Source organism: Pelmatolapia mariae, linkage group LG10_11 (genome assembly GCF_036321145.2).
Source record: "Pelmatolapia mariae isolate MD_Pm_ZW linkage group LG10_11, Pm_UMD_F_2, whole genome shotgun sequence".
Classification (NCBI taxonomy): domain Eukaryota; kingdom Metazoa; phylum Chordata; class Actinopteri; order Cichliformes; family Cichlidae; genus Pelmatolapia; species Pelmatolapia mariae.
The window spans coordinates 66391417-66418889 of NC_086236.1; the positions used below are offsets into that span (position 1 = coordinate 66391417).

A 27473-nucleotide genomic window follows, 5' to 3' on the forward strand; every position below is an offset into this window, starting at 1 on the left:
AAAGCCTATAGTGCTTGGCTAATGCAGCTTGCCTCTTGGCAGAATGACAAAAACTGTGAATCAGATTATGAGGGCCATAACGCAGCCAAGAAACACAGAGGGCGAGTGGAGTTGTCACAGAGGACCACGCTAGCTCTTTGGATGTTAACGCCTGGGACATAATGTAATTGCCGCCTGCCCTGGTTAATAAGGGCATTGTAATATTTGCATGGAGCTGCTGTTTATGTGTACTATGGCTCATTTGAACGTGCAGCGCAGCTGTAAACAAGAGGAGAGTAGCTCGTAAAGCCTCGGCTGCTGCAAACCGAGAATGCAGACACCCATGGGGGTGCATCGGAGCTGCGTTAAAAACCTCTTTCATTGAATTACATGAGACTTCATAAAAGAGAGGGAATGAATGAAAAGAGCTGCCAAATCAACCTGTACTGTAAAGGGTTACATTTCATTTGTTTTACAGTGGGATTACCCTTTTTTACATGACAATGCTAATGAATTGTGAGGGGCCCATATGTCGGTGTGGGCGCGTTCGCCATATGTGGTGTCAGACAGCAAATCACGCAGGGGAAGTGTTTTGTACAGCACACAGCAGCTCGCAAAGCGACGGAGCTGCACACAGATTATCACAATCCAGGGTGAGGGTGCTATGGGTTCTTTGTTTTCCCCAAACTTGGAATAACAGCAGGTTAAATGACATGTGGCTGGCTTATTATTCATCTACACAACAAACACCAAGGTTAAGATTTTTATTGGTTACTAGAGAGAGCGCCTTTGTCCTGATTAATTTTACACCAAAAGAGGACAGAACTGTTCTGTTTCTCTCCAGTGTAGGTTGCGTATGAACACCCACATCCCTGATGGTGTTTAGAAAATTGTTTGATCTCGGGGGAATTGTGATAATCTTTTCATTTGGCAGTGACAATGTGCTGAAACTGAACTGCTGTAGATTTCTCTGTAGATGTGACTAAAGCAGCAAAATCATTAAGGAAAAGCACATTTAGGTTTTGTTTGTTTTTATAGATTTTCCATTTTTAATTTTAGAAAACTGTAACCTCTTCTGTCTCTCATTTTAAAGACAGTTATTTACATTTATATTTCTTTCTTTCAGTGAATTACATCACTGCTGACCAGGCTCAGCGACGGCTCAAGGACACTTCAGCACTATATGCGGCTGCTTAATGTACTTTTCCATTTATCACTAGACGATCCTGCCAGCCAGCGATATGCAACCAAAACTGATCAAAAGCATGCACAAGAAATGTTTCATTGTTTTCAGTGTAAACCTTTATTACTATTTCAACAGTTTTCCATACAAAGGCACGTGTGGTGAACACTCATTCACAAAGATGAGATTGCATAATACAAACATTGTTGCTTATATAAACAGTATGCTATTCAAAGCTAAATAGATATATTTGATCTACATTTAAGGAAAAGGGAGATTTAGTGCAACTGATTTAATTATTTTAGACCACAATTCATGGTTTTCAAGCCTCTGGACTGATTTCAGAAGAGTGACTTTTTTTTGCTAGAGATTAAAAACATAATTTCAAGCTTATCCAGGCAGATAAGTAATTGTCTTGAGCACTGGGATGTGCATGATTATCAAAAGAATACATTTTCTAAATTAGGCCAAGATAGTCTCCCTTGAATCAATTGCAAAAGCGCTGCATAGACATAGATTGTCTAAAGTAATATTTAAAAGATTTGCATAGATTATCAATCGTAATAAAAAATTTGCCACTTCCCGAAAATTAATATAGAATGAATTAGGCTCTGATAGTACTTGCCTTATTGCATTTGGGTGCATGTGTGTGTGCGGGTGTGTGTGTCGCTGTGTGTTAATGTCAAGAACAGGAAATTAAGGCAGTGTTTGAAGCCAATGTATTTGTCATGTCTCACCCAAAGATGTATCATTACACTAAAGCAGGTAACTATTATGTGCCAAACTGCTGTGCCTCAACTACTGCTATAGGGAGCAGCTTTTAATAGTGTGGCATGTTCTGTATACACGCAGAGCTACTTCCTGCTGATCAAACACACTCCAACCATCAGGAATATTAAATGCTTGAGTCCACATTTACTCAGACTCTGGCTCATGGCTGCACAGTCGAAAGCTGCAAATATGAGATTCAATCCATCCACTGATGAAACTGCTGTATCCTGTCATCTGTCACACACTCACACACACACATCCTGACTGTAATTTCTGTTTCACTATATTAATAACTGGAACGTCAGCACCTCATAAACCATTTCTCTTGATGATGTCTGAAGGAATTTCTGTAAACTGGTGGCTCAAAAAATAATCCAAAATAAATATGAAAAGGGTTTTTTTTCCCCTAAACAATAAAGAAAGGAAAAAAAGAGAACAGTTGCATAGAGTATAAAGACGACAGCTCACTCCTTCGCCATTGTGTCAGCTGACACACGGAGCTGTCCAATCGCAGTGCAGTATTATTCACTGCTGCCGTGGGTCTCACATTCACATGTCTTTTGAGTCCTAGCAACTATAACAAAAGAGAAAATGAGCAAAATATGGGCTACAAATCATCAAATACAACCTACATTAAGTGGAGCCTATGATAGCTGAAGACAGATTATATTCCTTCATGTCTAAACAATATTTTTTTACAATCAAATATAGGATAATAATTACAAAATTCAGTGGCACATCTACAAATAAAAGAATTAAGAGTCACAATTATCAAGCACTTCCTCCAGCCCTCAGGCTGCTTATTTTCCACCGAGTCCCACAGGTTTCCATGATTGGAGTCCACGATGATGTTTGCTCAGTTAAAACACCAAAAGTCATTCACAAGCAGTCCAGGCTGAGTGTTGGTTCGAGCGATGCATCAAGGAGACATACACAGCGTTCCACAGTTATGGCAGGAATCACTGCTGGCTCGCATGCAGACAGCATCGCCGTTCTCTGTGTTTTCTCCAGCTAAAAGGCAGCGAATGAAGGAGGAGTCCCACCGTCCTCCTTTTGTGTGCTCTGTCCATTCTGGATCCCCCCTGCACCAATCACATTTATCTAAAAAAAAAAAAAAAAAGGGAAAATGACATAAGGGTACAGCTTTCATTCTTCAGAATGAGTCAAAACACACCTTGAGGCCAATCATGTGAATGTCAAAACAATTATTTGAGACAATGGACTGTGAAGTCCAATTTATGTATCAAAAGAAGGCTTGTCCTCAGTGCTCTTTAAACATGAAAAAAATACTTATTAGGTTTTTTTTTCCCTTGTGTGTCCTAAATCTAGCCGAGTTAAGTACAGCTTCATGTACCAGCCAAGGGGATTGAGACTGAAGTTGAAAGGCCTTAACAGGAGCCTGGTACGCTACAAGCTGCTAATACAAAGAGGAAGCATGTGACACACCCTAAGCTAGGCTGAGTTGGACTTCAGAAGACCATCAAACCCCCTTTTCTGTTACATTTTCGAGCAGCTCAGACAAGCAACTTAAAATATTATAGCAGGTCACCAAGTTCAGAATTAGCCAATAATGCGTCCATCTAGCTTAGCAGCAGAAATCAACAACTACTGCGCTAATTACCATCGTCTGAGCTATTAACAAGCATCACGTTAGCCTTGGCATTTAGCATTACGGTGTGAGGGTGCGCTCTGCCAGTGAGGAAAGAGTGGGGGCTGCAGGGAGTGGCTAACAGTAGAGGTTGGCGACATAAAAGGCAGTTTCGGGTATTGGTGTCGCTTTGAGTTATTGGCATCATGGTCTTGTTTTGTTGAGAGGACTACAGTGAATAAGCTTGTTAATGGTAAATTTACAGCCCCAGCATGTGGCCTAATAAAACCAGGGGATAGAGAGGATGATGAGAATGATTGCCATTGCCATTTTGTGTGTGTGTGTTCAGGAGGGTGTGTGCGATGGCGATGAGGAGGGGGGTGTAGTTAGAGAAAAGGGAGAGAGAAAAGTGGAAGGCGCCGGTAATTAAGAGTCTAAAAGAGTGTGAGAGAGGCGCATACTGCTCAAAGCAAACTTTGAGCCTAGATTCCTCACTTTTTATTTATGCATCCCGACTTGAACCCCCCTCCTCCATCTTCACTCTCTCCCCCTCGCTCTTTACTTGTCTCCCCTTGCTGAATGAATAGCTATCGCAGTGCTACAGTGTCCCACAGTGTCCCACAGTGTCTAGCAACACCCTCCTGCATCCTCCAACCTTTTTTCAACAGCACCCCCCTCCAGTATGGTCCTGAATAGGGAGCCGAATTGAGCAAACAGTCAGGCTGTCAGCTCAATAGGAGGTCTGGCCGTGAACTTGAAGTCCTTCCCAGGCCCCGAGCCTTACATTAGGGTAGGAGGGGTGGGGTGGAGATGGTTGGGGAGACAAGAGACGGTGGGGTGGGGGGATTGGTGGAGATGGGGGTTTGCAGCCAGACTTTTGGGGGCCCCCTACGTGCCAGTGTTGGGGGGACCCCTGCCACCGAGGTTCCCAAGCCTGGTGCTCTTGCAGGAGCAATGGGGGCAGGGTGCCCCAGCTGCCTGCTAACCCTCCCCTCCCCCTGTAGCACTCAGTCTGGGCAGGAGGGGTGCTGACAGTGGGGTTTGTGCAGGCGGGACAGTGTCTGCTCCCCTGCCAAAGCTCCTCTAGACCCTCACACACACTCGCACAAAGACGCACACATGAATACACCGATCCAGACACAAGCCGTGCCCACCCCCTCTCCTCTATCAGCTCGCAGCCCTCCCAGGCTTCTCATCATCTCATTAGCCAACGCCAGCCACTCCACTGTCTACTGTTTGCATTGTTTTGGGCTCTGCATAATTTACACAGTAAATTGAGAATGGCCTCGGCCCCCTTTGCTCAATCTACCACCTGTTTATAGAGGCCTGGCAGTGATTAGTGCACTTTGCGTTTGACACAGTTACCACAAGACAACTCAGGAAAGCCAAGCGACTCCTTCGCTTAAGGCGGCATCGTCAAATATTCAAATTAATTAAGCTTAGTTTGACCTAATTTGGGAACTGGAATCATTAACAGTGTATTCTGTCTAAATACAGAAAATTAGTGATTTAATTTAAAGAACACATATATAAAATTGAACATTTTTGGCCAAATTATTTAAAAGAAAACAAATTTGATGTTAAGATGTTTCCTGTCTTTGCCAAGTCTCCTTCGCTGTTTTTACCTTGACCTGGGGGTAGCGGCAGTTTCTCTGTTAGCCCCAGGCATCCTACTATAAGTTACCATTAGCACAGTCTCTCTGACCCACACGCCACAGACACAAACAAAGGGAGGTTTCTGTGTTAAGATGACAAAAGTAAGCATTGTTTACCAGCCATCTTACTTAATCAAGCCCAGCTAAAGCTAATTGGTGTTTTGGTTTAAGCGGTTTTCAACGTTGGGAGCTCCCCGGTTGAAAAAATGCCGCACCACAACGAGCTCATGCAAGGAGAACAATACTCAACTTGTCTGAGCACCGACTGCCCTCCAGTACTCACCACTCACTTAAAGAGAGACTTTTCAGTACTAAATCTGCCTATCATGCTCTTACAACTTCACCATTTTGTCTTTATTTTTTCTCTCTGCCTCTGTCTGCCTCTCTCCTGCTTTGTTTTGGGCTTTTTATGTGCTGCAGTGTCCCTGTAAAAGACTATGAATCATCATCACTTCCACTCAACTGATGTTGCCCACCTTGACATTTCTTTTGACCTCATTTAAAGAGCTGAAGGGAGATTTTTAGAATTATTTTAAAAAGCCATACCTCTGTCACAGATTACTGTCAAAATCATTAAATATTATATCACAGTTTTTTAGGTTCAGTGACTAAAATTTTCTTACTAAGCTGCTCAACTTATGGAGTAATCAGCTGTGCTTGTCTTCGTCCAGAAGGCACGGCTTGCATCGTAGCTCCAAAATGGCAGGCGCCGCCATGTCGGGGCAGGCATGTGAGGATGGCATCAGAATTCCCAAACGGGAAAGAAAAACTGGCGCTTTGAGGACAGATGCCCACTGAACGCCTCCTGAGAGAGGCACTGAGAGCGGAGTGATTTAATGTGTACGCACATACAAAACACGCTCCACCCACATCAACCCTCCCCTCCTTCCCATCAGCGCATCTCATGAGTCGTGCAATTAACAAAGGTATCAAAGGCAATTAAAACAGAGGGTACATCACGCCGGAGAAGGCGCGAGGGCACGGAGAGATGGAGATATTGCGATATGATGGAGAGTCAGGGAGGTGCCAATAGAAAAATGAAGCATGGCGGGCGCAGTGGGTTTGGTGTGTTACCTGCACTGACTGGTCTTCCCACTTCCATTTCATGCCAGCGTTGCTCTAAGATGGTGGCGCGGGCTGCGTTTCGCTGTACAGGAAAAAGGGGCAGTCTGCTGAGGATGGAGTGGATGAGGAAGGGAAGAGGAGGAGGGAAGAGGCAATGCAGTGGAGGGCGAGGAGAGAGGGAGGGCAGAATCAACAACAACCCCTCCTCCTCCTCCTTCTCTGTTTTTCAGTCTTCTTTTGCCAGCTTTCCTTCAGTAATGTGGTAGCCTGCACAGAAAACATAGATGGAGAAATCAGAGGGTAAGATTGAAAATTTAAACTATGTAGCTTATCCACAAAAGCACACATGTACAGTTCACAAAAATATACAAACACACGAATGCACGCGTGCACACACACAAGCATCCACATACACAAACACACGCGTGCACACACACACCTTTTCATGTCTGTTCTCATGGTACAGTCTGCCCCTGAGCATGCAAATGACTTTCATTATGCAAATGCATGCAAATCAGATCCAACCATCTGAGAATCAAGGGTGGGAAAGAAAAAAAAAACTAGACACAGAGATTGAATAAAAGAAAGAAAGAGAAAAAGCGACAAGAGAAAAATCCTTTTGAGTGGCAGGAGGCGGTAAGTTAGGTAAACGCTCTGCTGAAAACAACGCCAGACCAATTGGGCAAACACGATTACCTTCTTTTATTGTGTCTATGACCTAATTTTTTCATTCAATTTACTGCATCCTTGTCATTTTACAGAATGCAAGTTGTTTTTTTTTTCAGGTATTTGATGTTAAAGGCTTTTCCTGCATAAACAATATATCACCTAAAATTCAAGAACACAGTTAATGTTTTAAATCCACCATTCCACCGCATACTTTGCATCTGACACCTGCAGTTAAGCATGGAAATAATGGAAATAATGTAGCATTCCAGCATCGATAGAATTATAAACAGTAGTTGAGTACTTTACATACTCACCAGTTGAGCTAACTTGGATTTCATGTAGCAAATCTACTTTTCCTTAAGCCTTAAAGGCTGACTGAAAGTCTGCACTCTAAATTTAAATAGTGTCTCTGCAGCCTTTCTCTATGTTTCTATGTGCATCCGTGCAAAATAATAAGCACGACTAGCTTAAAGCAAGCCATTAGGTGGCTAAATGTCATTAGCACTAACACAGAACAACCACTGTGGATTTCAGATGAAAGGGGGAATTGTTAATTGTTTAAATCAGCGTCTGTCTCTGCCACAATCCTTCCCTCAATTACCCACACCTGCACATGCAAACCTGGGAGTCTAAAACAAAAGTAGCACAGTGCAGCCAGCTTGCTAAGTTCAATATTCCCAAGCAGGTGGACTCTGTATCTTGCATAGTTCTTGAACCCTATTCAAAGTAATCAACAAAGAAAGCTGACTAATCGGTGAACGGACCATGCTGTCTGATTTTACTAATACTCTGAGCCAAGCAGAAAGGATCCTCCATTAGCCAGAGAGGAGGGAGCCAGCTTTTGTCTCTGGGTGTCAGTAGGGGAAGGCCACGTCTGAAATTGGAATAAGGTGGTAAAACCAGGGGTGACTTGGAGTGTGAGAGAGTTGGGGTGGGTAAGCAGGGAGGGGAAGGACTACAGGGGTGGGGTATTGCTGAATGGTGGCAAACCTCTCCTAATTGGCACTTGACATTTTTTTGCCATTGGCACTAGAGTGGGCCAGCTTTCAAGCCCTCTCTGGGTCCTTGTTGGAAAAGTGCCTTATGCAAATATGGCGAATGGGCTCTATTGTGAAGCCTCTGATATTAACAGCTCACGCAACAATGAAATTGTGTGCTTACTCTGGACTCGTAGGTGTGTGAGAGAGAGCTAGACAATGGGAGCGGGAGCAGCTTCAGTCTGAACAGACCCTCCATCGGATGCTTTGCCAAGTCATTTCACCAGAATGGGCTTTTCTGAGGACCGAGGCTCTCAGTAAAAGCTTTATTAATGACTGAAACAAACAAATGCATGCACTGTTTTGCTCTGGCTCTGAGAGTGTCTCTATTTGTACTGATGCTGAATGGCTTGATTTATTATGGTTGAAAATACTGAAGGTATGTACAGAAAAGGCTTCATTCTCTTTAAATGATAGTTCCCCTCCTAAAACATCAATGTCTCAGTTCTAAATGTGAAAATGTATTCATGCTTCTGTGCAGTGCTGCACTCCCTCTGATACTTCTTTCTTCTCCGTGTGCCCGCATTGTTTACCCTTAACTCGCTCCCTTGGGTGAGCACTGCTTGAGTTCTAAAGATATCTGCAGAGTCCCTTCGGAGAAAACTTGGCATGGGAGAAATGTAGCAAAACTAAGCTTTGTTTTCAAATGCAGTGAAAATGATAAGAGGCCTGTGCTGGACAGCTCAACTGAAACTTCTAAGTCAACAAGGTCTGAGGCGCTCTTGTCTTCTGACAACGCAACACAAACTTAATTTTTACATCCACGCAACTAAAAACCAACAAGGAGACAAACAGAGCAAGTGGGTAAGACAACAACAGTCACCCCCCGTGTGGTCCGAGCTCAGTCAAAGTACACCTGTTACTGCTAAGTTGCCAAACTTAATCTCCTTTGTCTGAGGAGGCCCATTGACTTTTGCAACTGCCCAAGATACATTCATTTCTATGCGAGCATAAGGGGGTGGAGGGAATGCCAGTGTTGTAGAAAATAACAGGGTCTGTCCTTACACTCTGGCCCAACAGTGAAGCCATTTTCCAAGCCCTGTTGGTGTGTTCCGTCAAGAGAAAGAGAGGCAGAGAAAAGGGGGCAAGAATCACTGGGTTATTCAGAAAGCTGTCTGGCTGCTCGGACCCGGCAGGCCTGAAAGGGAGGCAAAGGGGTGCATTGTCCCTCAGTGACAAGTGGACTAGCTCTATTGACTGTAAAGTCTACTTATGGGGGGGCAAGTAGGACCCGACCACAATGGCTGTTTTTCTATTTGACACTTGGAGTCTAAATCTGCTTGCCCAGTGCATGAAAGCTAAGACAAACCCACCACCCTCCTCCTTCTCTTTCCTCTCCCTGGCTGCTTTCCTTTACATGCTTTCTCTTCGCGCCCTCTTTCTATTTCCAACACTGCCATGGGACAGAGAAAAAGAGAGAGCAAAGGCCCTAAGGTGTTTTTGAGGAACTCTCCTATCTTTATGCTGTTTTCAGGCAAGCATAAGCTAATACAGTTTCTGCACTAAGTTCCCTAGTGTGAAGTGTTAGTGATATAACTGTGCCACACACCGAGCCAGAACAAAGCATTTGTACCATGACATGCGTCTCCCAGGGCACTGCTTAGGGTATAAACACAATCTGTCCAAGACTTCAGTTCCCATTTAGACCCAACAGTGTAACTGACACAAAAAGGATGCAAAGGGAGAAAACTATTCTCCACAATGCACAAAATCTTTCTGCCTTACACCTGTTATATGCTAATTTCATAAATACAAACCACACCTGTGTAGATATACAGGAGTCTGGATATTGGGCATGCACAATCATTTATCTATCAGTTGCAATATGTGATAAAAAGCCCTACATACAACGCTGTAAAACTAAAGAAATAAAGGGGAAAAGGACATGTAGGGACGGTAGCAACACAACAGAGAGAGAACCAGGTACTACTTTGCCATCCAAGAAGGTGACATCTCTGGCTGTCACTTCCTGTCAGGGCCCTCGTTCCTCTCTCTTACTAGCAGAGCCCAAAGCTCAAGTGTCACACTCAGCACCTGCAATGCAGCAGGCAGGCACAACTGCAGGGCTCGAAGAGATTGACATTGCGAGGTAAGGTTGCCTCACAAGCTTTTAGTAATTTCACTTCAGTCCTGCACAACTGTTTAGAATTTGTACCCTGTCAAGCTAAATATATCCAAACCCGAGGGTGATGTTTTAGCTGCACCACAATGAGATAGCACGCCACATGTGGAATATGTTCGCTGCTTGGAGTTCACCGCTAGCTATGCACCACCAGAGCTTTGAGACCCAGGATACAATTCTTAGTGGCCTTTCTCAGCAGGAGTGACCCTCCAGCTTTGATGGGCAGAACAGAAATCACACCTTCAATCAGCCATCAGAGGCCTTGAGGTTGAAGATCTGATTGACCAATTACTCCTCACCATGAGTCCAGGCAAAGAACCTAAAGGCTGAGATTGTTCTCCTTCGCTCACTCGTGGATCTTGTCACTAGGGGTACTTTCTGCTTGATTGCCCCTGGACCACTCCCCCTCTGAACCCAACACGTACACACAGCAGCATTCAGTGAGATCCCATCGGGCCTTTCCACATGGTAGCACCTCATGCAATGGAGGCTTTGCCACGGCCCATTCACAACCAAGCCAACTGTCACGTCAAATCAAACAACAGCCAGGACCCCAAATCAAACATCTTTTCATGCAAAAGGAAAAAGGGAGTAGGTGGAAAGAAGAAGAAGAAAAAATCAACAACAGCTAACTTAACAAAACTGGCCTCAAACAAATTCTTGTCTGTGCGCTTAGCTGCCAGTGGGGCGTTGGGAGATCAGATTAACTCGGGAGGGACCATTCTTAACTCACACAATCCAATCCAAGTTGGAACATATGTATAATTCATAGCACCGTATGCAGCTCAAAGGCCCACATTCTTTTCATATTGCATGGTGTCTTTATGCCAAAAATGCAAGCAGTAAGACTGAATTCCATGGAGACAAATAAATAGAGCGTTGTCCAAACTAGCCAGCAAACTGGCAAGTCCTCTAGTCACTTGGTGTTGGCTAATCAGAGACCAGTTGCTTTGGTGAATCGGTGTGGGTTTCTTTTTTTTTCTTTTTTTTCCTTAGCAAGCTTGTCACTCCTAACCATGTGATACTAAGTCTAAACCCATGCATGCAGCCCCACACAGAAGGATCATGGGGCTTATTAGATTAAAAGTGATCCTGTTGTACCAACCTTACTGTTATGGATCACTGCCACTGGCTAGAGAGAGCTAAAGGAAATATGTGTGGCAATGTCCCATTTATTTGTACATGACTAACAACGGTACCCAGCATTACGAGCTGCTGATGGATCAAAAAAGGGGCCTCAGAGTTGAGTTTAACAAAAGGCACACACATGTATTCACACACATTCCATCACCAACAGATAAGACACAAGAAAAACATGCAGCCTACCTTTTGTTGCATCGCATTCCCGTCTTCTTTAAAATGTAGTCCATTTTCTTCTCTCATGCTACAATTCTTCGGGCAAGTTTGCATTTTCTTGTAGGGAGGCGCATTTGGGGTCTTGATGCCTTTTCAGGAGTGTAATGGGATTCTTGTTACTTTCGGTTATCTAGCTTTATGAAGAATGTACATCACTCATACAGCTAGATAACCAAAGATAACAACCAACCCCTAAGGCTACCCATCCTCTCAATCTGCAGCCGAAGTAACATGGGCCAAGTTCTGACCTATAAGCAGAGGAGAAGGTTGTTAATTAAAACCTATTATATCATTATATGTCTCCACTGCTTTTTATAAAATGATTTTAAGAATTTCAAACTAACTTGAGACAGAGCTAAAAATCATGTCAAAAGTCTGATTTTAGGGAGAGAAAAATGAAAGAGCAGTTCATAGCATTTCTTTTGTGGCTTACGGCCTTTTTTCTTCGCTCATCCTACAGCAGCCCTTAAATGTCCTGACCCTTTATTTTATGATGTCATCATGTGGCTCCCTCACTCCGCCTCAAACAACCTCGACCAATTGGAAACTTCCCTTTGTCCGCCAAAAGCTTTGATTGGCCTGTGAGTAACGCCTGTATATTAAAAACCCAACAAGTCAAACAATCAGCAAGAGGCACCAATTTAAAAAAAATGGTTGCTGAGCAAGTCCAAACCAACTAAGGCGCCAACCTTCCTTTCTCCAGCCCAGCGCCCATCCCTACAGCGCACCCGCCTCACCCGCTGACTAGCTCCATAGGAGGGTGATGGCTTCAAACACCGCCCCCTGCCATGACCCAAATGCATTTTTAAATTAAAAGAAGATCCTGGCTGTTTGACTACAAAAGGAACTGGTTTGTCTTCATTTAAATTATCTGATGCCAAAGCAGTCAGCCAATGCTGGTGGTTGGCGCCAAAGCATAGATCGGGGGGAGTTATTAGATGCACACACACATATGTATATGTAGAGAAAAATTCTCCTACATATCATGAAAGAACGAGTACTAAACATACCCTTTAGTATCCAAATGTGTCCAGAGACCATGCAAAAACAGAACTAAACACACACAAAACAAATCTTATCCTACATGGCTACGGACTATGCTATAACACACACAGACAGACACACTCCCTTTCACACATGCTGTGGTGGCACATGGCACGAGGCCCCATCTAATTAAGGCTGCTCTGTGTGCCCAGATCCCTGTTGTGGCAGGCTCCTCCCCCACAAACACCACCACCAAGTAAAGCTTTACTGACTGAAGGAAGATGGAGAGATATGGAGAGAGAATGAGAGACTAACTGAATATCCTCAGTCTTCATCACACACCCAAACCTGCGAACACACAACCTGACTGGCATTACCAGAGATGGCTACATCTCCGTTAGCAAACAACAAATCACCCCGCCATTGTTCTCCCTCTTGGTTGCAATTAACAGAAGGTCTTCTTTTTCTTTTTCGAATGCCTGAAAATATTTTGATTTCAAAGTATTTTGTTTCCATTTAGACGGCTGTCAGCATTACACTGTTCTTCGTCAATGTCCTTTGTTTCAATCCACAAGGACAAAGCAAAGACCTTTAAAAGCAGAAACATGCCTCAGCTCCTAGATTGCTGCTTCAGTGGAGAACATACACACACACACCTAAATGTACCACATTTAGGTGTGTGTGTGTGTGTGTGTGTGTGTGTGTGTGTGTGTGTGTGTGTGTGTGTGTGTGTGTGTGTGTGCTTTCAGATGTTTAGTAGATAACTGCAGAAAATATCAAACTACACACTGTGACTTAGAAATAAATACACACAGATACATGCGATCTCTCTCTCTCACACACACACAAAAAATGCAATACTATTAATAGCTCATTTGATGTATTTTAGCTATAGTCTACATTAAGTGAATCAGAATATTTAAAAACTAAATGTTAAGATATAACTTCCACTTATTATTAAGTAGTCTTTTACAAAACTATTAGACTTCAGTAGGCTATTCTTTTCATGCAATCATATTTAACATTAATTAAGGCTACAACAATAACCTAATGCTTTTTTTAAATTTTCTATCTAGAAAACTAGAAATGTTTTGCAGCATCAATTTAAAATGAAGTAAGTAATTTTGTTTTCAATTTTAGTGTTTAGTAGGGTATTTTTTTTAACTCATTAGTAATTCACAGTAATTATTCTGGATGCAGATGGTGCAATATTAACATTTAAATAAATATTTTTTTCATGATTTTCAAGCTGAAAAAGGAAAAAAATCATGATTTTTAATATGTTCAGACTGCATTGAATTATTTCAGTTATTTTTGCATTTTCAGTCGTAGTCCCCTAAGTGCTCCATTTCATATAATTCTGTTAATCTCATACAATTGCATCATTTTGTCTGCTGCCTTATTGTCCCCACAGTGTTCACCTTTCATGATGTTATTATTAACACCATGTGTTCACAAAATTAAGTTTGTGAACATTAAAAAAATATATCTGTTCTTTAAAAGTTTAAATGAGCAAAAACCCCTGGTTTTAAGTCTTCATTTGGACCCTTTTCTCCAAAATTTCAAAGCATGTTTAGGGCATAAATGGAGCTCCAGCTTCATGATCTCCATTATTTAAACAAACCTCATCAGGCCTTGCTATTGGCCACAGATGAGCATGACGTCAACAAATCCTGTGCCTCTAATTGGGAAAAAAATATGCAAAGGTGCAGAGCAGATTAGCAAGAAATGGATTCATATTGCAAAGTGTCATTGGTTCTCATCTGATTAAACCCGCGCGATAAGTCCCATTAAAACGTTTCATTTAATCGCGTTTTATATCGCAAGTTGAATCCTTAGACTGAGCGCTGCATTTTAGAGGCAACAAAGGCAATTGTGCAGGAGGGCAAAGTATTTTACTCACATTTTAAGCCACGTTAAAGGATGAATACAGAAATAAACAGAGTGTAAGTCACACTGTGGTGAGGCAGGCCCACTGTGTCTGATGAGCATACGCACAGTTTTTGCAGTGATAGGGCAACTCGCCTTAAAATGACGCTTTGCAGAAATTACGCAATTAATAGTAATTTCCACAACCTATGACAAAATCATGTGACGTTTAAAATAAGAGCCCAGATTTTGACATGCAGCTTCGAGGGTCTTCATCTTATTTTTTGTTAGATTTTAAACTTGCGTTTGCACTTCATATATTTATTATTATCATTATTATTATTATTATTATTACTGTAGATAAATACAATTGTAATAATTTTTTTTAAAGAAGCAATTACGTCAAAATAAAACATATTATACCACCAAACTTTGAAAAAATAACCACGGAAGCCTGAGGGTGATATGAGTGACAGTGAGAGCTGATTATCCATATTACCTACAGTAAATCACGTGTTGTGAGGCCGCTGAATGTCTCTCCAGCGGTTCCTGGAAAAAAGAGACGATGATTTTACTCTTCAAAATTACTACAAAGCCTAACTGCCCAATTTTGGTTATTGTAGACTTCGTTTAACCAGCAAAGATCGTCAGAAAATTCTATTTTGTCACGAGAAGGACAAAATATTTTTTTTAAAAAACAAAAACTCTGATAGTAGGTGAAGTAAGGTGGGTACCGAGTGATACTTCAGCAGTAGTACTTTTAATACTTTGTTATCTGTATTTTTACAATAATGTACAAACTGCCATGTTTTTTACAGTGGTGTTGCAAATGTCTCTAAAATACAATGTCTCTAAAGTGCATATAAACTTCATTTAAAACCCTGTACAGAAATCCTCTCTTTATTTGTTCCACCCCACAGTTGCCCATTGTGTGTGTGTGTGTGTGTGTGTGTGCGTGCGTGCGTACGTGCGTCTGTGTGTGTGTGGTGTGTGTGTTTGCGTGCATGTGTGTTGCTAGATAAATACTCTAAAGTTGGGTGGCCGATATATTTTGGCTTAAACTGGAAAATGAATCTGAATTTTGTGCAAAGGTTGCACAAAATCGTTGTTTTCTAAATTCTCCCCTCCTCCCTAAGCCTGCATACAAATTAATACCCTCATGTTCATCATGTGAAATATTTCATAATCTCCTTTTTTTCTTTTTGCTTCAAACCCCCTGAAAGCTCAACGGCCTCGGTTTTTCTCCCCTAATGTGTCCGGGGGCGCACACGTGTTCTCTGTACAGGCCTCTCGGCGCACACGTGTGGACTGGATATTTGGCCTTGTGATCCCTTTATCCGCCAACCATGGGTGTGAACGCGATCACTTTGTCTTATTACGCATGCATTGCAGGTCTGTGTGCTAGTAATCCTCATATCTGAGCCACATGGTAGCAAAGAGTCCTGCAAGGGCTTAATTTGGAAAGAAAGACACAAAAGGATTTAATTTTTTTCCCCTCCACATCCTGATCGTGTCAGATTTTGTTGGTTTTTCGTGCCATATGTTGCCTGTCTCTGCAGCTCCCGCTTTTGCAGCAAACAGAGCTTGAGAAGTGACCCTGCTAAGTGCCTGGAGGTGTGTATGAGAAATGAAATCAAGGCTGGAAGCACCTTTTGGCCTGTGTGACTCTCTGTGAATCGCTTTGTATGAAGCCTGCACACAATGCGTCATAAAGGCTGGGTCTGAAAAAAGAGTAGTTTTTCTTTAAAACAGAGACAAACCACTTCAAATTAGAAGTTGCTCTTTCACACACGTATTCCACAGTGCAGGTTTGTTTCCACATGTTTTAGCTGTTACTTTCTACCTGTGCACTACTCCATATTCTACTAAGTGAATCAACCCATATTTTTTCTTTCTGAAGCTTTCAATATCGATTTGTATTTTTTAAGCACACTGAATTAAGAGACAAAATGTCATGAACACTGAGTTGCCACTTGGTTTTCCTCTCAGCAGCTGCCATTGTGAGTGAAACATCACCTCCTACTTTACCCTCATCAGAGCATCAGAACAGAAACAAAAATAACGGTAAATTCAGAGCCCAGGACCTGCTGCTCAAACACACAGCGCCCATATTCGCCTGCTGCTGACACATCCAGCCTGTGTGCATCCTGCTCCGTTATGCGTGCAGATCGGCGGCGTGCACGGCGCGGATGCGAACGCTCTTTCCTCCGTGATTTTCGCCGCTAATCCCCAACCGCTTTCGCCTTCCCCCCTTTGAAGAAAACACAGATTATATTGATACTCACGCCGTCGCCTGGGAGTTTCCGCGGCGTCCGCTCTCCAAAACCGAGAAGCGTGCGGCTCGGGAGATGGAGACCAACTGACTTGCCGGAGGCTGGACCACACGGTCTTCATGGCTGCGGCTGGCCGTGACGTCTGCCTTGCTCCATCCATTCAGCTTCCCTCGGACGGGTTTTCCCCCTGTTTTATTATCATCCCCATTATTTCTCTCGGAGGTGGATCTCGCCTCCCCCCTTCCTCCCCGCGCTGTCCCCGGTACTCGCCATTCCTCTCGTCAGATGCAATATGAACTCAAAACATGCCTGCTCTAAAAACATATAGGCTACCACCACCAAGGCCCTCCCCTTTATGACACGATGCAGGTCTGCTTTTTTTGTCTCCACCCTCTAAAAAATGAAAGCATAAGTGGTCTTGAATAAGCATGCAAGCTCAAGTTCTGTCCTCAAGGATAAAAAAAATCCTCGAAACTAATAATCTGAGTTAGTGTAGAATGGCTTTGTTTGACGGCATATTTGAGACTACAGATACCAAAATCTTGGCAACACTCCTTATATTGCATGACATTTGATCATCGTATTAATAATCAGTTCTCTAATTGATTATAAACTGGTATCATCAGCTCAATCAAATATTCAGCATCGTCTCTGCTGTCTCTATTTCAGGTCTATTTGGGAGTTTCTCATATCAAGGGTGTCGTTGTGAGCGTCGTTTTGGACCATGTGGGATTATAAAAAGTTTCGTGTAATCTTGTCTGGCTACTAGTATTCATTTGACACAAAGCCCCCGGCGGAGACTGCGGCCTCCGCTCATGCCTGGATCAAGTGCGCACATCCACTATTCTCATTGTCTACGTCTTTGATACAGAGGAGTCCAGGAATGTGACCAGGGGGTGAAGACCGTGCAAATCAGCTTTTACTGTCACCGCCGAGCCCAGAGCCTGCAGACAAGAGCCAAGAAAGGGGGTCTGGGTCACTTGATTATCATAATAATTAGATCGCGGGGATAAAAATCTCCTTTGAATAAATTACTGGTTCAATAGGAGGCGCGACTGCCAAAGAGACAACTTTGTCAGGCCCGGGTTTGTTGTCAGGGGGTTCTCCCTGCCTACCAATGTCCCGGGCTCCCCTTTTCTTTCTCTCCAAATTTTGGACGCTTTCCTGGAGATCAAACTCTAAATACGGCTACTGTTTCTCTCCTCCCCTCCTCTCGCCCTCGCCGATGCCTGGTTACCGAGTTCGGGCAGGCAGGCAGGCTAGTCTCGAGCTCTCGAAAGCAAGAGTGGTTGGTGGTGGCTAATGGGCTAAGGACCGGGCACAATAGGTTGGGTGCACAATCCAGCCGCCCGCCCTCCTCCTAACCCCCATCACTTCTCCTCATCCCCTCCATCAACCCTCTCTCTTATTCCATCGGCTGCATGGGAACCCGGACACTGAGGTGCACCAGGGGCCGCTCAGCATTGTGGTGGCACATCCCAAGTTCATTAGCACCCATCAGGCCATTCCTGCAAGGCATAGCAGTTAACCCAGCCTCCCACCACCGCCACAATCTCTCTCTCTCCCTCTCTCTCTCTCTCCCCCCCCCCCCCCCCCCACCAGTTTACTCTGCAAAGACTTTCTGAATTTCTCTGCTGGGAAACCAGTCTTGGATTGCAGATTAATTAATATGCAAGACTGAAAAATAACCACAATTTTGAACTGCAAGTTTGGTGACAATAGAGTAACAACAGAGTAGTTTTTATGACTACAGCTGCAGCCATAAGGCAACTAAAATGTAACTAAAATATTTAATGTAATATGTTCCTTATTGGAATATAGTCACAATAACCACCAAAGGAATCACATCCTCTGCTTTATTAAGAAATTAGAAATGCCATAATGTTAAGATGTGCCTCTACAAGTTAAAGTTCTGTATTCCCTACTACCACTAAGACTGCCACAACACACAAAGCTGATGCATGAATGTGTGCTTGTTAATGCCAGTCAGCATTTTCTTGTGCAGCTGGTCATTTAGGTTAAAAACAGTATACCCATTCAGTGTTTTACTGAGGTAGGTTTTGGTTTTCACCTGGTACCAGAACCATTCACCGGATCAGCTCATCTCTTTATGCGATTCATTTAATAGATCTACGTCTCTTACAGAAGCAACATGAGTGTGACTGGCAACTCTGCACCCGAAATACACCACAACGTCAAATGACAGGAAAAGAAGCCGTAATTAAAACATGTAGGAACCTTCAGTGTTCTGCTCAATGCTTCCTACCCCCAAAGCAAATATGACACCATTTGGAAGGATGTGTAAAATCCTGCCAGCAATCTTAACAGAAAACTGCAAAATATAATGAACTCTGAAAAAAATAATTTGTCTCTTATAGTCATAACCAACAAAACCAGCGTGTGCACAAACATCTTTTTACACGTTCCTAGGTTTCTGATAAAAGGCATTATTGTTATATGGCATCTTCTCCTGCACCCATCTATTGTTATATGCTTTATACTCATATATATACGTGTGTGTGTGTGTGCGCGCGTGTGTGTGTGTGTGTGTTCTAATGAATCTATTTTCTGTACTGTAATCTAAAAAGATCACTGTGTTGCATTCCCACCTGTCAGGTGTAGCCTATTGCTCTGCATTTGACTGACAAGTGTTTTTGTTTTTTTGTCCATCCTTTATGAGGTCTCCTAAAGGCTCCACTAGTAGCAGGTATATTCAACTTCAGAAAAAAGAAACAGATTTTGTGCTTGTTTTTATGTTTAAAAGCATTAACAAGATTAGACAATATTACTAATAACTGCCATCTGAGAGCATCGTCCTGTCTTGCATTTGTCTTTTTCTTTGTTTACATTTGGATCCGACATTGTGTGTTTAAACCAGCAGCAGGATGTGTTTACAGCCCACACACATTCTTCACTGAGCTAAAAAGCCTCCGTGAGCCAGTTTAGCTGCTGACCAGCATGTAAAAGACTATCATGAATGAAAACCAAGGGCCAAAAAACAAAGAGAGAAAGAAAGAAAAAAATTGGACTCAGGGAACAGCGCAGGGATACAAAGTAGAATTTGGGAAATGATCCAGAATTTGAAAAGAAACTGTTTTTGTTGGCTCTTTTGTCTTTTTATGCTCTTTGTGTAAACGCTTCATGTATTTAAAGATCACATTGTATAGATAAACATCTTAGAAATGACATACACACCACAAATGAAGCATTTTGTCTCTTTCAGAATCTCTAAATTCAAAAACAATAAAACAAGTGCATTGTTTGGGTAATTTATCATCAAGGATAATACACAATGTGCAGGATTCACTGCCTTCAGTGTAAAACACACAACATTACACTAAATACAAATACAGATTAATTTTAAGAACACAGCAGGTTTTAAAGGTAGCACTCTATCCAGACCCCGACTCTCATCTTTCACATGAAATGTAAAAAGACTTTACACTTCCTCCATGTTAGTATAGTTTAGGATTTTGACACTTTAATCCATTTGTCCAGTCTGTTCAGAACCTGTGATCATGTTGAGCTCTTAATTGCCTCTGTTTGTTCATGTATTTCAGCACCAGGTAGATATTAAATATTGTGAATAAAAATCTTGATTAAATCATGCGACAGCATATTTTTCTCCAAGACTTTGCAGGAGATGCAAGCGAACAGAAACCACTTCATCTGAAATCAGAGGGGGTTCGGATGCATTCATACGGCCGCATGTCATTTTGTCTGTGTTGCATTTTTTTCATTTATCATATCTTTTTATTCACGGTTTGACATGGAACAAATGACTCTTTAGAACAATGAAAAGCTGGACGAGAAGCGTGAATGTTTGATTATAGTGAAATGACTAGAGATCGCAGAGGCTTTCCACGACAATCCAAACAAAGAAACATTACACCCTACAGACTCACAGCCTCAGACTCTGTCGTTTATGAGTTTTATCTTAGAATATGTTGTCCTGCACAGAGTTAGAAGGGATCTCCTGTATTTTGGGCTTCAGCTATCTACATGATTGTGTCCAAATCATAATGAAAAAAAAATTATTTTCCAAATCGTGCTACCTGTTGGGCAGTTGCACAGGCACTGCAGAAGCTCATGTTGTCATCCCAGTGCTCTGATTGACCATCTCCCAGTGCAACTTCCCAGTATTCCCAGTACATCAGTGTCCCAGTGTCAGAAACGTGCTCTGCAACTCAAAGCTTTGGATCTTTTGTCCCTCAAAATCTGCCCATATTGTTGCAGCTCTGTGGGGGCCAAACAGCCTTCTTGTGCCAAACCAGACAGCCCCCCCCCCCCCCCCCCCCCAAACACACCCAAACCAACACCATCACTTGCACTCACACACATGTATACACCACCTTCTAAATAGTCTTTCTAAATAGTTCATTTAACTGGGAGCAGTAGTGGAAAATGAAAAACTAAAGGTGTCTCGTGGTGAACAGAGACAAAAGGCAACGTATTGTATTACATAAATACTAACATCTCTACTGCAGGACATTAAATTCCGCAGATCTGGGTCATAAATATTTCTGTCAAAGGTCAAACCTTTTATTTTTCCCATGAGAGCAAGCGCTGGCTTTTCTTTTCACAATGAAACTTTAGTCAGCTTTTTAATTGTCTTTGATCCTTTGATTAAAAATAAAATCTACAATCCTCAAAATAATTATTCACGTGCTGCCATTTTGCATTTCCACTTTGCTTGCATGCATTGCGTGAGAGGAGCTACAGGCTTGGACGGGCGTCACTGAGTTGCGGCTGCAGATCACCCCACTCACCTCGAAGTTAGAGCCTCCTTTGGCATCCTTTGCACCTTTTTTTTTTTTCTTTATTAAAAAGTACCCGGGTAGCAGAGCTTCACTGCGGCGCTGAGCAGGAAAAGAAACTGGCTTTTGTCGGTGCCTCAGATAAACGCGGCCTGTTTAAAAAAAAGTGTTCCACTCTTTCTAAATGTTACATAAAGCTCCAGCAGGATCCCCGTCAGATGAGCGTCTGGAAACAAGAGAATGGATCGCTTTTGTTTTTAGAAATGAAGACAAAAAAGGGGCATCCTGCAAAGCATGCAGCAACAAAAAACATGGCGGATTGAAAAATCTCCCACGCCAGAGTCATTACGCCTGCAATTAGAAAGTCATTTGCATAAATGCTAATGAGTCAGAAATTCATGTCGGCACTGGAGGGAAACGAGGGGATTGTTTTTTTTCATGTGGACTTGAAGAGGGAGAAGGATTTTCACACGGATGCTGGAGGCCCGAGGAGGCTTTTATTTTCCCAAATGATTAATTTTTAGGTTGAAAGTGGCCGCCGTCAGATTTTTAAAGCGTGCTGTTTGAATTAATGATTTGCAGGCGTTAAGATTCAGTCAACACCGTTTTGGTTTTGCATTGTGCTCCAACATACACTGCTGCCTTCTCGAGGCTTCATATGCCTGCTGATAAGACGAAAATTTATTCTGGAAGTGACAGCTCTCAAGTCAAGTTTAACACCACAAATCATCACCAATTAATAGTTTCTCATCTCTAGACTCATCTTTTAGTTCTATGAAGATTTTTTTGTCTCTCCTTTTTCTTTAATATATGCAAATCTGCATCATCTGCATGTAATTTGCATAACAGTTTATGGCTTTGACTGTTTTAAATCGGGTGTCCCTTGTTTCATGAAATGATGTTTTTTCAAGCATAAATTGACAAATGTTGTAATATTTACCATCGTACATTTCCAGATGCAATAACTTTAATAAATTAGAATAATACCGTACATATATATAAAGCTCCTGTTTAGTCAATCCTGTATTAGGAATATATAGGCCACTACTCACATCTCATTAAAAACATACCTTTGTCATTTTCAGTCCATTTAACAGTGTTTACAAAGATCCATGGTTCACTGTTTCTTTTATCGTCCTAAAGGAAACGCTGGTTTTATTTAATTAACTTTTCCTCAGTTCTTTCTGGTGACCAATCCCTTCTGCAAGGTTTATCAGATGAAATAAATGGTTTTATTAAAGGCAACTAAGTCATTTACTAATGCCTCGTCTGTCTGTTATAGATCAATATAAGGTCAGCAATAGTTGGTTGCTATCAGACAGGCTGAAAGTAAATTATGAAGTCTTCTGACTCCCTAAAAATGCACAAATTTCGTGTTATATTTATGTTTCATGTCCCTTTCCCCCCTTTTTTGCACTAAGCGATTTGTCATGACATTGTTTGCCTGATTAATCAAAATCCTAAAAAGGCAGTTGTCCTGCTGGAGGAAATTGTCCCTGTTAGGGAGCTTAATGTGTGTTTTTTCTTTCTTTTGTTATTCCTTTATTATTATTAACAGATTATAACTAATGTAAAAAATGAATATTCATTAACATCAATAAACCCAATCGTTGGATCTTATAAAATATTGACGACGAATTCGAAACGGTGTAGACCCAAAAATGAAATCTGTAGCAGTTTCGGGTGTCACTGAATAAAGTGACAATAAAGTGAAGTATGGAGTGTCTTCATGCCTCGTCTCTTTTTGTAAAAGCACATGTCTGTCTGTTCTCCTGAGCAGACGGTGAATGGTGAGTGGTGAAACTTGTTGAAGGCTCCTGGTGCAGCTGCTGAAGCTTGGTGTGACTTCTACCTCCAGCAGCAGCAGCAGCAGCCCCGCGGGCGTGTCTGCACGCGTGTTTCAGCGGGTCACGGCTGCAGGAGAAGGTTTTACTTCCTTCGCTTTAATTTTTTAAAAATCAGTTCCTGGGAGTTTTGCCACTGACGATGAGATGATACTTGATGAGAAATTAATAGGCTTGAAGCTTTCGCAGTTCGGGCATGCGCAGTAAAGTTGTGAATCCACAATCACGTGCACGACGAAGGAAAAAACGGGGTTGGCGGGTTACGTGTGGAGGAATGAGTCATGTGTGTGTGTGTGTGTGTGTGTGTGTGTGTGTGTGTGTGTGTGTGTGTGTGTGTGTGTGTGTGTGTGTGTGTGTGGAACACAGATTATTTAGATAATAAATTCATTTATTGTCTAAGAATGTTGTATAAGAGCATTTATGAAACACTGCATTTTGGGATACACCCTGCACCTTTCTTTCTTTTTTTCTTCTTTCATACATTTCAAGAACAATGACTCAAGTGCAAAATAATGACAATACATCAAAATAGATTTAAAATCATCGTTTTTCTATAAGCGTTCCTTTAAGATTAGTCATTACTGATTGGAGACCCACATCACTAGAGTGGATGGGCTCGACCTTTATTAATCATAATAATGACAAATGAGCAAGAAATATTATTTAGAAATGATGCAGTGACAGAGAGGAGGAGGTTTTTGTTGACTGCGCTGGCTGTAAAGATATCCGTCATTTCACTAACCTAAAATACACCCTTAAATGGAATGACTATTATGGAACAATTAAGACGCTGTAGTCTGCTTTCAAGAACACTGAAAGTGACTGCCTGAATCTTATAGTGGCTTTCTAACTTTACTTGTTTCTATATTTAAGGATTCATGACAAATGATTAAAAAAGAGAAACAGCCTCCACTCCTTTCACTTTGCAAGAAGAGAAATTAGATCTTGAAGCTTCTCTAACTCTATTTAAAAGATTTTTTAAAGTAAAACACAAAGAGGGAACATAAAAACAAAGTTGTCAGCCCACAGCAAATCTTAATATCACGGGTGTCGCTTTATTTAAGCCCCTGCTTAGGCCTTTTTGCTTCCTCTGTGCTCGCAAAGTACGAGAAGACTGATCCACTAAAAGCGGAGATTTAAGGGAACATTAATTCACTCAGATTATGGTGAGTATAAGTATTTCAGATTTATTTTTTAAGGTTTGTCGTAATTAAATGACCTGTTAACGTTTATTCACAGCAGTTTCCAGGTCAGGAGAGCTAGACCTGATACCTAGAAACATTTTATGGGAGGTGTTCAGAGAGTGATATCTAAAGTCACCAGATTAAGAACATAAATGGTTGAACAATAAATAAAATCAACAGAACAGTGGAATAAAATTAAACGCGGGCCTAATTTTCCAAAAACAAAAAAATGTTCTGCTGCTGAGCTGTTTTGATTGGCTGCCACCTCACTGCAAGAAAGAAATATAAAACAAGCCAATCGGTGATGACCTGAACTGATCACACCAATTCACTTGGTTATAGTGAATAATAAGCATGACCTGTGAAATAAACTGTGAAAAGCTAATACACACTCTGCTTTCATTTTCACACGCCGACTCAAACGGGCTCGCAAAAACAAACCCAGTGATACCTGAAAAATACACCTGCCAGATACACCTGAGATTAATAAAGGAAAATATGCAGCTCAGATTTCCTGCTGTGTGTGTGTTCGTTTCCCAGAGTTTGAAAGAAAATCCTGAACACTAATCATCTCACTGTATGAAATAAGTCACACATTTAATGACAACAGAATGCGCTTTCGGTAAATGTACGTTTGTCCGCATATTTTCTGCAGCGAAAGACTGACTGGGATGTCGGTACACCTCCTATGAAGAAATGTAAATAGTGCAGCTCCACAGGCAGACGCAAAACGAGCCAAGTTTACAGATCTGTGTAAAAAAAATCATTTGATTCTTTTCTTCTGACATTTTTAATATTTTTTCTCGCTTTAGTGCGTCACTATGGTCATTTCGGGACGTCATATATGACAGAAGAAGAAGAAGAAGAAAACTAATTGGTACAAATAATTTAAGTAAAAATAAAAAACGAAAGAAAACAAAAGTCCAGTTTTCAAAGAGTTCGTAAAGATCTGGGCTTAAAATACTGAAATAACGATTTTTTTTTTGTCTTATTAGATACGATGAGCCCAAAAGTGTGACTTTTTCCTCCTTCTTCTTCTTCTTTAAAATATGACTTAACTTGTTTACATTTCAGATTGGATATCTGTTTGTTTTGGGAGATGTTTAAATTTTTAAATGCGAAGTCTTCGGAGATAAATCGGATGTCACTGAAATCAAGAGTTAAAAGTATATAAACGTTAACAACCAGAGGAAAGAAATGTCTTTGGCGGATTACTGGTCGAGGAGGGAAAATGAATGACTCTCTCTCTGACTCTCTCTCTCTCTCTCTCTCTCTCACACACACACACACACACACACACACACACACACACACACACACACACACACACACACAATTAGACACACGCGCGCGCACGAATGCATGGCGCATTTGCATGTTGTATCCCACGGTGGAAATTACAATAGCGAGCAATTAATATGCGCATAAATTAAAAGTGAGAGGGGTTTCTGAATTCCAGGAACAGGCGGTCATCCAAAGAGGAGGAGAGAGGAGAAAAAAGAGGCTCTGTTCACACGGGACAGCAGCAGCAGGAGGAGGAGGAGGAGGAGGTGGGAAAAAGGAGGAGAGGCAGGACTGAGGAAGAGGAGGAAATAGATGATGGATGGAGTGGAGGAAAAGAGGAAAGCGGTGAAGAAGGGGAGGTGGGGAAGATGGCAGGATGACGTGCCAAAGAGAAATGAATAGGAGGAAGAAGGGAAAGAAGGAGGAAACGATGCAAGGAAGTGAAGCGCATTAAAGGGAGAAGATGTGCAGAGGGGGACAGAGTATAGGAAATATGAAAATGATTCCTTTATGAATGTATTATTTGAAAACAGTTAGACAAATTTTTCCACTTATTGTTATTATTATTATTTTAGTGACTAAAATGATTAATGGTTAAGTGGAAGTGACGCTGAAAAGTGGTGAAAAGATTCATTTTTTTAAAGACGCTAACAGTAACATTAAAAACAAGGTATTGTGTATCAATATGAAGTCTGAATAATCCTTTATCAATAATCAATTTGGAAGACTATAAACCACCAGTATGCACTCTCATCCTCTGCACCAGTCTGTCATCATGTTTTACATCATTTGCTTTTAACAGGAAGCCCAGTAATTACACACACAGCAGATTACTGGTCATACTCCAAGCTCCCAGCAGTATAAACCATACTCCAACAGATTTGAAGTGCATGCTGTATACAAAAAGGCAAACCAGATGGAATTTATGAAAGTTTTCATTTTAGCTGTCTTTATTTTCGTCCAATTTAATGTTACAGATCACCACCCCACATACCAATGACACGACAACCAAATATCAACCAAACATCAGATCATAATGATGAATAAAAGCCACGTCCCTACAGCCTTCCCCAAATATTAAACACAACCATATAGCCTTGATGTGTTTATGAATTGGTCTGCAGGGCATTTTAAAATGTTTTGGACCCAACAGATATCACAGAAGGGGATGCATTGGATAGTGTGAGATGGAGGCAGATGATTCAGCCCTAAAGGAGCACGGCCAAAAGAAAAAGAAGAAGAAAAAGACACTGATTAACTTCAGGAGAAGATGTGTATTTAATAAGGGTAAAAAGTGTGGTACATTTACTGTGTCTGACATCCACACTTGATGGAACTGAGTCTCTTCCATCTATGAGAAGTGTAAATGTTTGCAGTGAAAAAGCTCTACAATCAAAAGAAAATGTCTGTTTAAAGTGATTTGTAGTTTGAAGCCAGTGTGAAGCCTTTACGTTTTAGACAGTTTATTTGGAAAAACCATTTTGTCACCTGACAATGAAGATCTTTCAAATTCTTCATGAATTCGTGAATTTCATAGAGAACCGATTTAACACCTGAGGTCCCGTGGTCCCTCAAGGATCTGATTAACTGTTTGGGAAGTTGGTGAGCCTCTTCATCATTTTCTCTTCATCAAAGGACCCCTTTGAGTAAGGCTTTGTTTGGGAACTCCTTGGGAGCAAACACTGCCTAAGAAAACCCTTAAAGATACTTCAAAGTACCCTGAGGGACCCTCTAAAATAAATAGAGTTCATTAAAGAACAAAGTGGATGGAGGAGTCCATACACGTACTTAGTTTCTGGAACAATCTGTTGATTATCCTAAAAAAATAAAGATTATCCTTGATGATCTGTTAC

General features: G+C 41.6%; 1 long non-coding RNA gene across 2 annotated transcripts; it reads right to left on the reverse strand.

Annotated features, from left to right (window-relative positions):
* Positions 1–1274: 1274 nt before the first annotated feature.
* On the reverse strand, positions 1275–16820 carry LOC134636193 (uncharacterized). 2 transcript variants are annotated; one of them, XR_010095004.1, is made up of 5 exons: positions 16564–16820; positions 14782–14827; positions 11396–11673; positions 6251–6508; positions 1275–3034 (listed from the first exon to the last, which is right to left on the reverse strand). It is a non-coding gene; the product is annotated as an uncharacterized LOC134636193 (long non-coding RNA). The 2 variants fall into 2 exon arrangements; XR_010095003.1 differs by lacking the exon at positions 14782–14827 and having other exon boundaries at positions 16564–16817.
* Positions 16821–27473: the final 10653 nt, after the last annotated feature.